At 34.5% G+C, this 12979-nt stretch overlaps 1 long non-coding RNA gene across 1 annotated transcript in view; it reads right to left on the bottom strand.

The window, feature by feature from the left end:
* The window catches only part of LOC131381377 (uncharacterized), a 133257-nt gene extending 121013 nt beyond the window's left edge, over positions 1 to 12244 (bottom strand). The window contains exon 1 of the long non-coding RNA XR_009210084.1: positions 12057 to 12244. This is a non-coding gene — a long non-coding RNA (uncharacterized LOC131381377). The remainder of the gene's footprint in view (positions 1 to 12056) is intronic.
* Positions 12245 to 12979: the final 735 nt, after the last annotated feature.

The raw sequence follows: 12979 nt of genomic DNA, 5'->3' as shown, positions 1-12979 counted from the left end.
AAAAAATAAATAGGTTTTTATTTCCAACTTTGCATGGCAATTTCTTCCTTCCGCATCTTTAGACAACAATCAGAAAAATCGAAATTACATCTCAAGTCATTTGTAAAGAATTTCAATGCCTTTTGAGTCATATTTTGCTATATTCTATTTATATTAACAATTTCAGAGACTGAATCAAAGAAGACTCTCTTGAGAGACATAGGTAATTTTATAATGTATTTCTTGCTTAAACCTCAAAGAAATATTTTGTAGACTACTGGTGAGTTCACATCTACTTACATTCAAAAGATAATCTATAATACAATAATTATAGTTTTTTACTATTTTATAAAACGGAACAGGAAGTTAATTTGTTCAGAAAGGAGTTTTATATGTATGGTACTGGTGCATTCTTGGGTTTATCTCCTAACTCTACCTGTATGAAGGTAAATACCAGTATCTAATCTCGTCTTCTTAAAACTGTATATGCTAAATAGCATTGTCAATTCTCCTAAGGTAATTATGAAAGCATTTGTCATTATTCAAGCTACTGACAATATCTACATCATAAGATTTATTGTTTACTCAACTAATTTATATAGAAACTTTTATGCTGGTAGTTGTTCCATATGATAGAAAAGCAAACACAGACCACCAAAAAATTCCTTTATGACATAATTATGATATTCTATTAAACTGTCTTAGTGGCACTTTGAGTCCTGAAGAATAATTTACCAATCATTAAAATATTTTAAATCCAGACTGTTCTACTTCTGTCTGTCACATTCTGAGATTCTACATGTTCTCTTAAATTGTGGTGGTGGGGAAAACTGAGACATACTGGTTTTTATGAATGGACAAATTCAAGAAAGCCCATTTGAGTCTATTACCATCCATTCCAGATAAATCAAACAGTGTCAGTTAAGGTACTGCTCCTTTAATATAAGCAAGTATTCCTTATTTCAAAATTCTGAAGACTGTTTTTTAAATGAAATGCAGTGTAGCTCTTGTTAATAGAAGAAATATGATTCATTTAAATAATACTAGATAGGATTTTCCTTAGAAAGAAATAAAATTCTTTCTAAGAATTATGGTGAGCAACTCTTAAGGAAATGGGCCTCAGATCCCACTAGGACCATCTGCCCTCTTTCCCTGCCTTCCCTAAAGAAACTACAGCTCACTCCTCAACACTTTGTATCCGGGAAAACCTGGACTGCAGGAAATCTATTCTTCTTCACCTGGCTCAGTGTAAGGCAATAGAGTTTGCAAAGCACAGAGACCAAGGGCCTGCACTGTATTCTCATGCAAAGAATAATAGAATTTTCTGGGAGAAGAAGTTGAGACATTTTATTGAAGGGGCTGGCAGAGAGACCAAGGCAAAATTATAAGGGTTATAATCATATACACGTAAGGATAAAGGAAAAAGCCTCAAAGGATATACTCCAAAGGCTTAAACATTATAAGATTACGGCCGGGCGCAGTGGCTTATGCCTGTAATCCCAGCACTTTGGGAGGCCGACGCAGGCAGATCACCTGAGATCGGGAGTTCGAGACTAGCCTGACAAACATGGAGAAACCCCAACTCTACTAAAAATACAAAATTAGCTGGGCACGGTGGCACATGCCTGTAATCCCAGCTACTCGGGAGGTTGAGGCAGGAGAATCATTTAAAACCAGGAGCAGAGGGTGCAGTCAGCCAAGATTGCGCCATTGCACTCCAGCCTAGGCAACAAGAGCGAAACTCTGTCTTCAAAAAAAAAAAAAAAAAAAAAAATTATAAGATTACTTTCTCTTCAGCATGTGCTTCCCCATCTAACTTGTGTTTCAAATAAAGTGAGACTGTAAGGAAAAAAATTAAATTTTTATATATCTGTAATATATTGATTTTGTGACCTTTCATCATTTGAGCTTTATTTTCTTTTTTGAAATATAAAATAGTTCAACTATCTGGAATATTTCTGTGAATGGCATAACAAAAAACCCACCCTTATTAAAAATATAAAAGATATTACAGATAAAATTGAAGTCCACAACCATTCTTGCCCTGCCCATCATCGGATTCACCAACTCTCCATCTCTGAGGAGATATTACCATTCTAAAATTAAGGCATCATATTATGTCCATGATTTTTTACTTTTACTCTAACTATATATAAGAGTCTGTATGTATGTGTGTGTCAATATATATTTGGATATGTTATATATATATGATAATATGATAAATATACATATACACATAAGCAGTGTATATGTTAATTTCTTATTTTAAAAAAATATATATTTTATAAATCCTATAGTATCTTTTATGTCTTAAGTAATATATTTAGAATCTACCCCTTTTAAACAGGTAGATCTTGTATATTAATTTTAACTGATGAACAATATTTCTTTGGATAAATGTATTATATTTCCTTATTCATTCACCTGTTATTAGATAACTATGCTATTTTCATTTTTTCCCTTTGACACAGTTCCATTAAATCCTTTAGATGTCTCCTGGTGAATATTTATGAGATGGAATTGTTGAGTGTTATACATAAACAGCACTAACCAGTCTCTATTACTTCATCAAAATATCTTTTGTTTTTGAGACAGAGCTTATAAAATCATTGTATGAATTTATATTTATATCAAAGTGTAAAATAATTTTTATTTGCCCTCATTTTCAATAACACTACATATTGTCAGACTTCTTGATTTTTTACAAATTTTTTGTCAAATTATAATTGTTTTGATTTGCGTGTCTCAGATTACTAACAAAGTTGAGCAGCTTCTGAATTTAATATAAATTCTCATTTTGTCTTTCCTATTCACCTGATTTGTCTATTTTTCTAATAAATAATTCTTCTTATCAATTAGCAGAAGAATTTATTTATATTTTGAATGGTAATTTTGTCTTAAATATATAGTTTATTTATGTGCTCTCATATAGGGTTTAACAGTGAGTTTTAGTCACCTAATATCTTGTTAGCAGGTTTAATTACAATGTAATAAAATATATTTATCTTTATTTAGGATTTGTACTTATTTCTGGTATTAAAAAATATATCTATATTCATCTCTCCAATAAGAGTATTTAAGTTTAGATATATCACTTCGCTGGAGGGGAATTTCACTTTTTATAGGTTCTAAATTACTTTACTTTTTATAAATGGTATATATCTTTCCCCCCAGCATCTTTAACATGAAAAAAATCATAGTTATTTTTAATGTTTCTTTTGTTACATTTAATATTGGGTTAATATCTCAGTGTATTTCTATTTTTTTTACTACTATAAGGTTTCCTGCTCTATTATATGTCTAATTTTTTTTAATGTAAGTGTATATTGTGTATGCTATGTTGTAGTGGCTTTGGATGTTGTTAATCCTCTCTAAAGAGTTTTAAATTTTGTTAAGCAGTTTTGTTTGTTTGTTTTGTTAAGCAGTTCTTGGGTAATTTGGATTCAGGCCTGGCAGGTGGGTTAATTTTAGTTGCAGCCTTTCTGTTAGAGCATTGCAATATTTTAGATTTCAACTAAAAGTCCAAGCTTTGCTAGTTTTTCTGTTTTATAGAAAAGTCTGTGCTTGTCTGTGCTCTCTGATCCTGAAAGTTATACTCTGCTAGGCCTCTCTGAGTTTCTTTGTATATGTGCTGATTGAGAGTTGGTCAAGAACTCGAGAACCAGGAGATTCCTCATGGGTACCCTATTTCTAACACCCTGTCCCTCAAGTCCCAGCTTCCTGGTAGCCCTAATTCCAGTCATTATTTTCTCTACCCACCAAGATGCTTGCTCTCTACATGGGCTCAACTTCATGAAGCAACTTGAAAAAAATTCCTCAGAGAGAAGACTAAGGTGATTGTTGGGTTCAATTTATGGTGAATTCAAGGATTATAGGCCACTATTGATTGTGGTTCAATGGCTGCAAAGAACTGTGCTATATATTTTGACTAGATTTTATAAATTTTTACAGCAGGAAAGTGAATCCAACATCAGCTAAACAATTATGGTCAGAAATAGTGGAAATATTAATTTCACATATATATTAAACTAAGTATTTTATTGATACTTTTAATTTGTCAGTATGCATTAGTTGCCAACAATATTTTAATTTATCCCATATTACCGTGTTTTCATTTCTTTTAGCAATGCTTTTATTGAAAGTCTAATGGGAACAAGTTCTCATAGTTTTATTTGTTTGCTTCCTAACGTGTTGTTTAAATGTTTTAAATTTAATTTTAGGTTTGAAGAATAATTCTATGAGGCATTGTGACACATAAGGCAGTTATTTTCTATCATTTAAAATGTTATTTCATTAGTTTCTAGCTCGCATTTTTTCATTTCAGTCTTCATATTTTCATCTTTATCTTACTCTCATACAGTATCCCATTTTTCTGACTGCTTTAAATCTTTTATCTTTTGTATTCAAAGTCTGATTAAGACATACCCTTCTGTACTTTCTTCCTAATAGTCTTGTTCAAGACCCAGCAAGCTTCATAATTCTATGGCTGAAAGAGTATGTCTTCAAATATGTGTTTGTTTTCTTTCCAACTAACCCTCTTTTCTCCTTTGGGGAACTTCTATTATATACATGTTAATCTTCTCACCATGTCATGTCATATAGGCTTTACTGAATTTTTCTCTTCTTTTTTTCCTTCTTTTGTGTTTCATTTAAGATATATTTACTGGCCTACTTTCACGGGATTTTTAAATATTAACACAGTCTACTGAATTCCTAATTTTTGTATTTTTATATTTTTAAAAATTTAATGAAATTAATTACCGTATTTTTAGTTTTAGAATAGCTATTTGATTTTTTATCAGTTCTAACATTTTCTTATTTGTAGTAATTATAAATTTCTAGTCTGCCAGTGAAAAATTTGTATTGTCATTCATTAGTTTATGTCATTTTTCTCTTGATTCTGACGCATTTGGTTCTGTTTCTTTTAATGCCTAATGTGTAAATTATCAGTCCATAGCCTCTCAGCTTCAAATGTGCTTTTCATTGTTCTGCTTGTGATACTGAAAAATTTCTTATTTTCCAGGTGGCATAATTTTAAGCTTTTTAAGTAGAGGGCATTAAAGGTATACAAACTTCTTTCGTGTGTGTGTGTGTGTGTGTGTGTGTCTGTGTGTGTGTGTGTCTCACCCTGCCACCCAGGCTGGAATGGGTTACAGTGGCGTGATCTCAGCTCACGCAACCTCTGTCTCCCCAGCTCAAGCAATTCTCATGCCTCAGCCTCCTGAATAGCTGGGATTATAGGTGCACGCCACCGTGCCCAGCTAATTTTTGTTCTTTTACTAGAGATGGGTTTCACTATGTTCGCCATCCGATCTCGAGCTCCTGGCCTCAAGTGATCTGCCCAACTCAGCCTCCCAAAGTTCTGGGATTACAGGCATGAGCCACTGTGCCTGGCCTGAAAACTTCTTACTATTTCCTCTTGAAAGGCTCCTGCAGCAAGCAGCAGTCATTAGTGTATGGAACATTTCCAAGGGCAACATTTCCTCAAACCCTCAAATTCCCAGAGAGAATCTTCCGAGTGTACTACTTGTGATAGGTGATTATCAGTAAGCCTCGTGTATGTATATAAATTTTTCCAGAAACAACTCCTCCCAGCACTCCAATGGTTTCTTTTGGACTCCAGTTACAGCATCTCCCAACTAATGGCTTTGTTTTGCACTCCAGAGGACAGATTCCTAGCCACTTTCAGAGCACAGAATTTTTATGTGGTTGGCCTTCCTGAACCACCAAAGGAATGAATTCCTAGAGATGTCTACCAGTGTGATAACTCAAAAATGGCTCCACTGCTTAGTGGATCATAGCAGTGCACGTTCTCAGAAGTTCTAGAGATGAGGAGTACTCTTTCAGATTTCCTTCTTAAATTTGTGCTCTGCTTTATCCCTAAGGGTAGTGATTCTCTTTATAACTGATATCCCTCAATTCTTCAGAGTCTTCTTTCCCCCTGGTTGCTAATATACCATTACTATGATCCCCTATTGTTGTTAACAACTTTTTATAATAATCTTTCCTCATTCAAATTGCTCTGCAGTTTATGAATCCTGATTGGCCCATAGTTAGGTCCTAAATTGGTACCAGGAGTGATACTGTGGCAGGCCAGATCTCATAACAACTGTTTGAGTGCTGAGTGGTTAAGTTAAATTCTAAAAGCTGTAAGAGCCAATGCCCTTATACAAAGGCTGGAATGTAACAAAAGTCCACTAAGAGTTTTGCCTAGGCCTTTCCTGGACCTTAAAGCATGACAAAATAATGAAGGAATTTTTAACAAGAACTGTTTAGGATTAAACAAGTTTTATTGGGGTTTTGAAGAGACTCCCCAGGCCTCTACAAACAATTTTATTGGGGGTCTGAAGGAACTCCTCAAAACTCCATGATTTATCAGGAGACAAGATAAAGGTAGTCAACCCAGCACCTAGACCCATTTAGATTAAGTAAATTTACTGAGGCTCCAGAGGAAGGTCTTCAGGACTCTGACCTTAGTTATAGATTAAAGGAAGTTAATCACTTATGTCTTTAGATGAAGACACACTTAAATGCAGGCATATAGCTTAGAAGGTATAATAAGCTCTGGAAAACGTTGTAATTTTGAGCTGGTCTGGCGATTATTTCCAGGCCTTCTCCTTGTAACTGGTTACAGAAATAAAAACTCTCTTCCTCTCCAGTTCATCTGCATCTTGTTACTGGACAGCGAGAAACAGCCTGACCTTCAGTTTGGTCGGGGAACAAAAGTTGGCGAGCCAGCCAGGAGAGAATAGGATGGTGCTGCATTCAGTGGCCAGCAGCTTGCGACTAGAGAATCTTCGGGAGAATCCAGCAGCTGCTGGGTGAGATTTTCCCAGGGACCCTCCCAAGGGCTGTCCCGTGTGCAAAATCACATGTCCCTTTCACTGCTGGGAAGAACGGAGATTATGAGCAGGTGCACTTGAAGTGTGAGTTAACCGAATCCTATGCCGGGAGCCTATTGTTTCCCTCTCTGGGCTCATTAAGCCATTTGTGTGGTACTGCCAGGGTAGCAATAGGGCTGGCTCACACACCTGCTTTGCATTTTAGTTAAGATCAGGTTTTGAGTTGCTTTTGAGTCTGTTCTGCCTGAGTGTACTCCCCCTTGTGTTTGTCTGAAATCTGTCTCTACTTGTTTGTGTTATCTGTCTTGTCCCTTTTGATACTGTGTAAACTTGAAAATGAGAAGTATTGGGTCCATTTCTGCTGAGAGACCTCTGGGAAGGAAAAAGATTTTTTTAGGAGCTCAATGGTTAAAAGTCAGCTTAATTAAAAGCTAACATTTAAGATGTGTATGTGTGCATGTATGTGTGTGTTTGTATTTAAAAGGACTTCATGTCTTATTTTTGTTTATTTCTCTCCTAGGACTTTGTGTTTCGGAGCAAAAATTTTTTCCTTCTCACTTTACTGAATTCCATTTTCTTCATTAATAGCTGTTGAAACAGAAGTCACTCTGGGGTTTTTAAGAAAAATTCCAGTTTACATACTTAGAAATGTCTTGTTTGGCAAAAATGTTTTAAGTACACTGTAAAAGCATCACATGGTTTAGCCTTATAATAATTATCCCTTTTAAACAAAACACAATTCAGTGTGGGTATCTTATAAAATCCAATGACAGATTTCTATATATTATGTTTGATCTAGCATCCGTCTTTAATCTACCTCTAGCACCACCAGACTTTTTATCTGTGTACCTTGAGATGTAAATTTTGCTATCTGATTTTTCACCTAAGAGTGGTTGCCTTCAATATGCAGATTTAAGGATATTTAGCTGACAATTTCCAGGGTAAGAAACCAGCTTATGAAGAGTTTGCAAGTCTAAGATAGAAAAAAAAGGAGGCCTTATGAATCTATAAAATGTACTTCTATTGGCATGCCTAATACAGCTGTGTATTATGTGTCGTGTACACAGTATCTCACTACTGAAAAAATAAAAAGAGCTCTAATTAATTGGCTTAAAGAAAATAAAAGCACTTAAATCAAATACTTTAACAGAAAAAAGAAAAGACTGGTCAAATGCTTTTTCAAGTTTACATGACTTAAGTAAAATATTTAATAAATTAGCTAGCTTTAAAATTATTGGTAAAGTAATATTAGAAATATCTTAAGAATTACAAGCATACATTTTTTGTTTGCATTTATTGATTAAGCAATTTCATACTTATCACAACCAAATACTGTAAAGTATCAAAATTTGGCATAGAGGCTACAAAACTATAAAATCAGCCGAAAACAGAATCTTTGCTTATGTAACTTTTAATGAATAAAATATTAATATTGGTTAAATGAAAATAGCTACATCTTGAATTCCTTAGTAAAATACTATAAATTGTAATCATGTGGCTTGAGGCAATCCAGTCCACAGGCATGAAAAAAGTTTGTTCTGAGAAAGGACTGTTACCATCTTTGTTTTAAAGCTACACTATAAACTAAATTAATAAACAAGAATAGCTTGGAGGTTAGAAGCAAGTTCAGATCTTTTTCACTGTCTCAGTTATAATTTTGCAATGATGGTTTCATCACTTTAAATAAAAACTATCACCTTTTTAACAAATAATCTAGATAAATAATTAAAATAAATAATTAGGTAAATGTAATGGGATAAATACAAACAAGCTTGTCATAATTTAGAATCTAAAGTTATATTAAACAATAGATATTTTATTATTTAGGTATTTTCCAATAAAAATATATTGAAGAAAGACATTCTTTCTAAAAATTGTATCCTTTTTAAAGGGTAATTGATTTTTGTCTAATTCAAAGCTGATTTAAAGGTTATATATAAAACAAGGTAAAAGGAACCAGGAAATAAGAAGGATATAAAGTTATAAAAATAAAGAGGTATTTTTGGTTAAAAAAAAAGCTTACAGAAAAGAGATTTTATATAGGAAACGATCTTGTATGGTAAATTCTTGTCGTAAAGTAAAATAACTGATTGTTTAAAAAGAGGGAATGTTTAGGACAAGTCAGAAAGTCAAATATGTCAGATTGTTTTAAGTTGTGAAATAATTTCTAAAGGTGAATTTATGCAAGAAATGCTGTATAGTTTAAAAGTGTTTAGGCCTCCTAAATGCTTCATAAAATGCCACTCTAACTCTTAATTCTACAACTTGCCTATTTACAGCTAAGTAAGGCCTGGGACCTGTGAAGTTAGATGCTGAAAAAAGTCAGACTTTATCTGCACTCCTTAATTTTACATAACTAAAATCCCAAACTTACTAAGGTTTTTACCAAAAGTAAAAGTTACCAAGAGTTGACAGTGTAATATGTATTTGAGACTACTGAAGAAACAGTTTTACATGCAAAGTGTGCAAGGAAAATAGAATATACTTTTGGTAAAAAGATTATAAGAAGGCATGGGAATGTGTTTTTTTTATTTTTTACTTTTTTTGCCTAAGTTAAAAGGTATAAGGATTGTTTTAAGTTACAAAGAATAAAGCTGAAGGTTTAAGCAAGTTGTGGAAGACTGATTGTAAAGAAAATTCTGTGTGTAAACATATAGGCTAAAGTTAAAGGGGTATTATTCAGTTTTTCTGTAAATTAAACATTGAAATAAAAGCACAACAGGTTTCTCTTAACAGCACTAATCTGCTCTTCAACAAAAATTATAAAAGTATAAAGGTTTATGACAATCGTAACTTATGGTCAAACATTAAAATTGGATAAATATGTCTATAAGGCTTTATTAAGAATTAGATTTAACATTAATAGTACACTAATATAAAGATGAAATTTGGCTTATTTGGTACAAAAATCATACAAGAAACACTGTCAAATATAAAATGGGGTTTGGCCAGGCGTGGTGGCTCACACCTGTAATTCCAGCACTTTGGGAGACTGAGGAGGACAGATCATGAGGTCAGGAGTTCAAGACCAGCCTGGCCAAGATGGTGAAACCCCATCTCTACTAAAAATACAAAAATTAGCCGGGCAGTAGTGGTGTGCACCTGTAACCCCAGCTACTCAGGAGGCTGAGGCAGGAGAATCGCTTGAACCGGGGAGGCAGAGGTTGTAGTGAGGTGAGATCGTACCACTGTACTCCATACTGGGCAACAGAGTGAGATCCTGCCCTCAACAAAACAAATAATAAAATGGGGTTTGCCTTTCTTTGGGTTATGGTTGTATAAATACATTATTAGTATGTGTTCCAAAATTATGGACAACTTCTATAATTCTGATACATCTTAGTTACATTATCAGTAATCATTATAATTGTTACATTAAATAATTGCATGCCACAGAGGTAACAGATTTCTTTGTCAATTTTATCTTTGATTTGTTTCCTTTGTTTGAATATCTGTAGTAACATTACCTGGGACAGATGACTACCCTATCCTCCATTTAACTCACCAATTTAATCTTTCAGATCTCACAGAATGACTGTGAGCTATTCAGCATTTAATCTAACAATGACTTCAATTGCAGCTACTCTTCCAGAAGTAGCATCCTTACTGGAACAAATCAAGATGGCTCCTAGAATTTAGTGCGTAGCTGTTCACATAGTTAATGCCTTTTCCTCCTATACCATTGTTCAAGAACTATTTAAAGCAATTTGTTTTTATCTGATGAGACCAAGAACAGACTTTCAAAGTCTTGCCCCGGACTGTGTCAATTCTCTTGTTCTATGCCATAGTATAGTTAACAGTGGTCTTGATTTTGTCATTCCATAAAACATCACACAGGTGCTCTAACCCTATTACACCGATTGATTTTTGACGAGCAGGAAGTAACAAGTATTGTAAATTACTTACTAAGACATGCAGATTTTAGGGTGCATAATCATACAAAAATTTAGGAAACCACCATCTCAGTGAAGTGTTCCACAACCTCACATCATTGTCTCCCATTTGAAGGTTTAGCAGTCTAGAGTTTCTGAATATATACCTTACACTGTAAATGCTAAACTTCTTCTCTTTATACCACCTACCATAAAAACATGCAAATATTTGGATTTTGGGAACAACATATACCACATTTGAATATGATACTTAGATCAACATAGAGTCACATAAACAATCGTCAATTTCAAGTAAGGACTAGAGCAACAAGAGACTCAGAAATAAGTTCGGACCACACTTCAAACCACTCTACCATTTGGGTCTTACAATCCAGAAGATTCAAATGATAATTAAAGTGTCTTTCAGATAAACTGAAATATTATATTAAACTAGTGGCCAGCACAAATAAGAGAATCTAAGACTAAGCAGTAGATCAGGCATGTCCAGATGGTACACTTAATATAAACAAGAAGGTAATTTGGAACCTTTTGATATCAAATCCTTGGCATTTCCTCCTCTTCCTCAATCTATGTGTCCAGAGGCTTTTATGGTTTGGGTGTTCCCTAATACCCGTTGACTAAGGAAGAAAAAGCTAAATCTTGGCTTAGAGACAGCTCTATATGACATGCACATATTAGCCAAAAATGTATAGATAAGGTGCCATAGACCCACTCAGAAGTAATTCTGAACAAGTGTGATATAAAATATTCTAAATAGACAAAACTTCAAGCAGTACATTGACATTTGATTGCTCACTTTGGTGTCAGAGATATTCAGAAGCATGAATCTGCACTAATTCATGGGGAGTTATTAACTGGTTGGCTGGATGGTCAGAGACTTGGAAAATAGCAGAAGTTAAGGACTGCTGATCAAGAAATTTGTGGAAGAGGTATGGATGGACCTTTCAGAATTGGCACAGACTGAAGAAATTTGATTTCCATGTGAATGTCTACAAAAAGTATTTCCTGTAGAGTAGGCTGTTCATAATCAGATGGACAAAAATGAAACACTCTGAGTATCAAAAGGCTTTTCCCCAGCCACCCTATTGCTTAGAAAATAAATCTGTGAACAAAGTAGCCATGCTGGCAGAAATAGAAGCTATTTATGGGCTCAAAACAATGTACAGGCGTGCCTGAGAGACACTGCAAGTTTGATTCTGAAGGACCACAATAAAGTGAATTTCACAATAAAGCATGACACACAATTTTTTTGGTTTCCCAGAACACATAAAACTTATGTTTAGAGTATAATGTAGTCTATCACGTATGCAAAGGTGTTTGTCTAAAAACACAATGTACATACCTTAGTTGAAAATACCTTAAGACTAGGTGCAGTGGCTCACATCCGTAATCCAAACATTTCTGGAGGCTGAGGCAGAGGAATTGCTTGAGACCAGGAGTTCAAGACCACATGCCTGTGGTCCCAGCTACTTAGGAAGCTGATGTGGGAGGATGTCTTGAGGCCAGGAGGTCAAGGCTGCAGTGAGCTGTTTTTGTGCCACTGCATTCCAGCCTGGAAAACAGAGAAAGATCCTGTCTCAATCAAAATAAAAATACTTTATTGCTAAAACATGCTAGCACCCTCTAGAGCCTTCAGTAAGTCATAATCTTTTTGTTGGTGGGGAGTTTTGCTTCAGTGTGCATGACTGCTGACTGATCAGGGTGGTGGTTGCTGAAGGATGTGGTGGCTGTAATTATTGTTTAAAAGAAGATAGATATGAAGTTTGCTACATCTACTGACTTCTTTTCACAAAATATTCCTCTGTAGCATGTGATGCTATTTGACAACATTTTACTGGAGGTAAAACTTCTTTCAAAACTAAGGTCAGTCTTCTTGAAGCCCTGCCAAGGTTATGTAATAAACTTTGTCAACTAAGTATGTGTAACTAAGTTTTGTAATAGTCCAGATCTTTTGCTATAATTTCAGCAATGTTCACAACATCTTCAGCAGGAGTAGATTCCATCTCAAGAAATCACTTTCTTTGCTCATCCATAAGAAACAACTTCTCCTCCATTGAAATTTTATCAGTCCCATCTTCAGATCCCACTTCTAATTCTAGTTCTCTTGCTATTTTTACCATATCTACAGTCACTTTCTCCATTAAAGTTTTGAGCTCGTAAAAGTCACCTGTGAGGTTGAAACCAACTTTTTCCAAACTCCTGATGATGTTGATTTTTGGACCTCCTTCCATGGATCATGAATATTCTTACTGGCATGTAGAATAG

Source organism: Hylobates moloch, unplaced genomic scaffold (genome assembly GCF_009828535.3).
Source record: "Hylobates moloch isolate HMO894 unplaced genomic scaffold, HMol_V3 SCAFFOLD_15, whole genome shotgun sequence".
In the NCBI taxonomy this organism is placed as follows: Eukaryota; Metazoa; Chordata; class Mammalia; order Primates; family Hylobatidae; genus Hylobates; species Hylobates moloch.
This window is presented reverse-complemented; position numbering and strand designations above follow the sequence as displayed.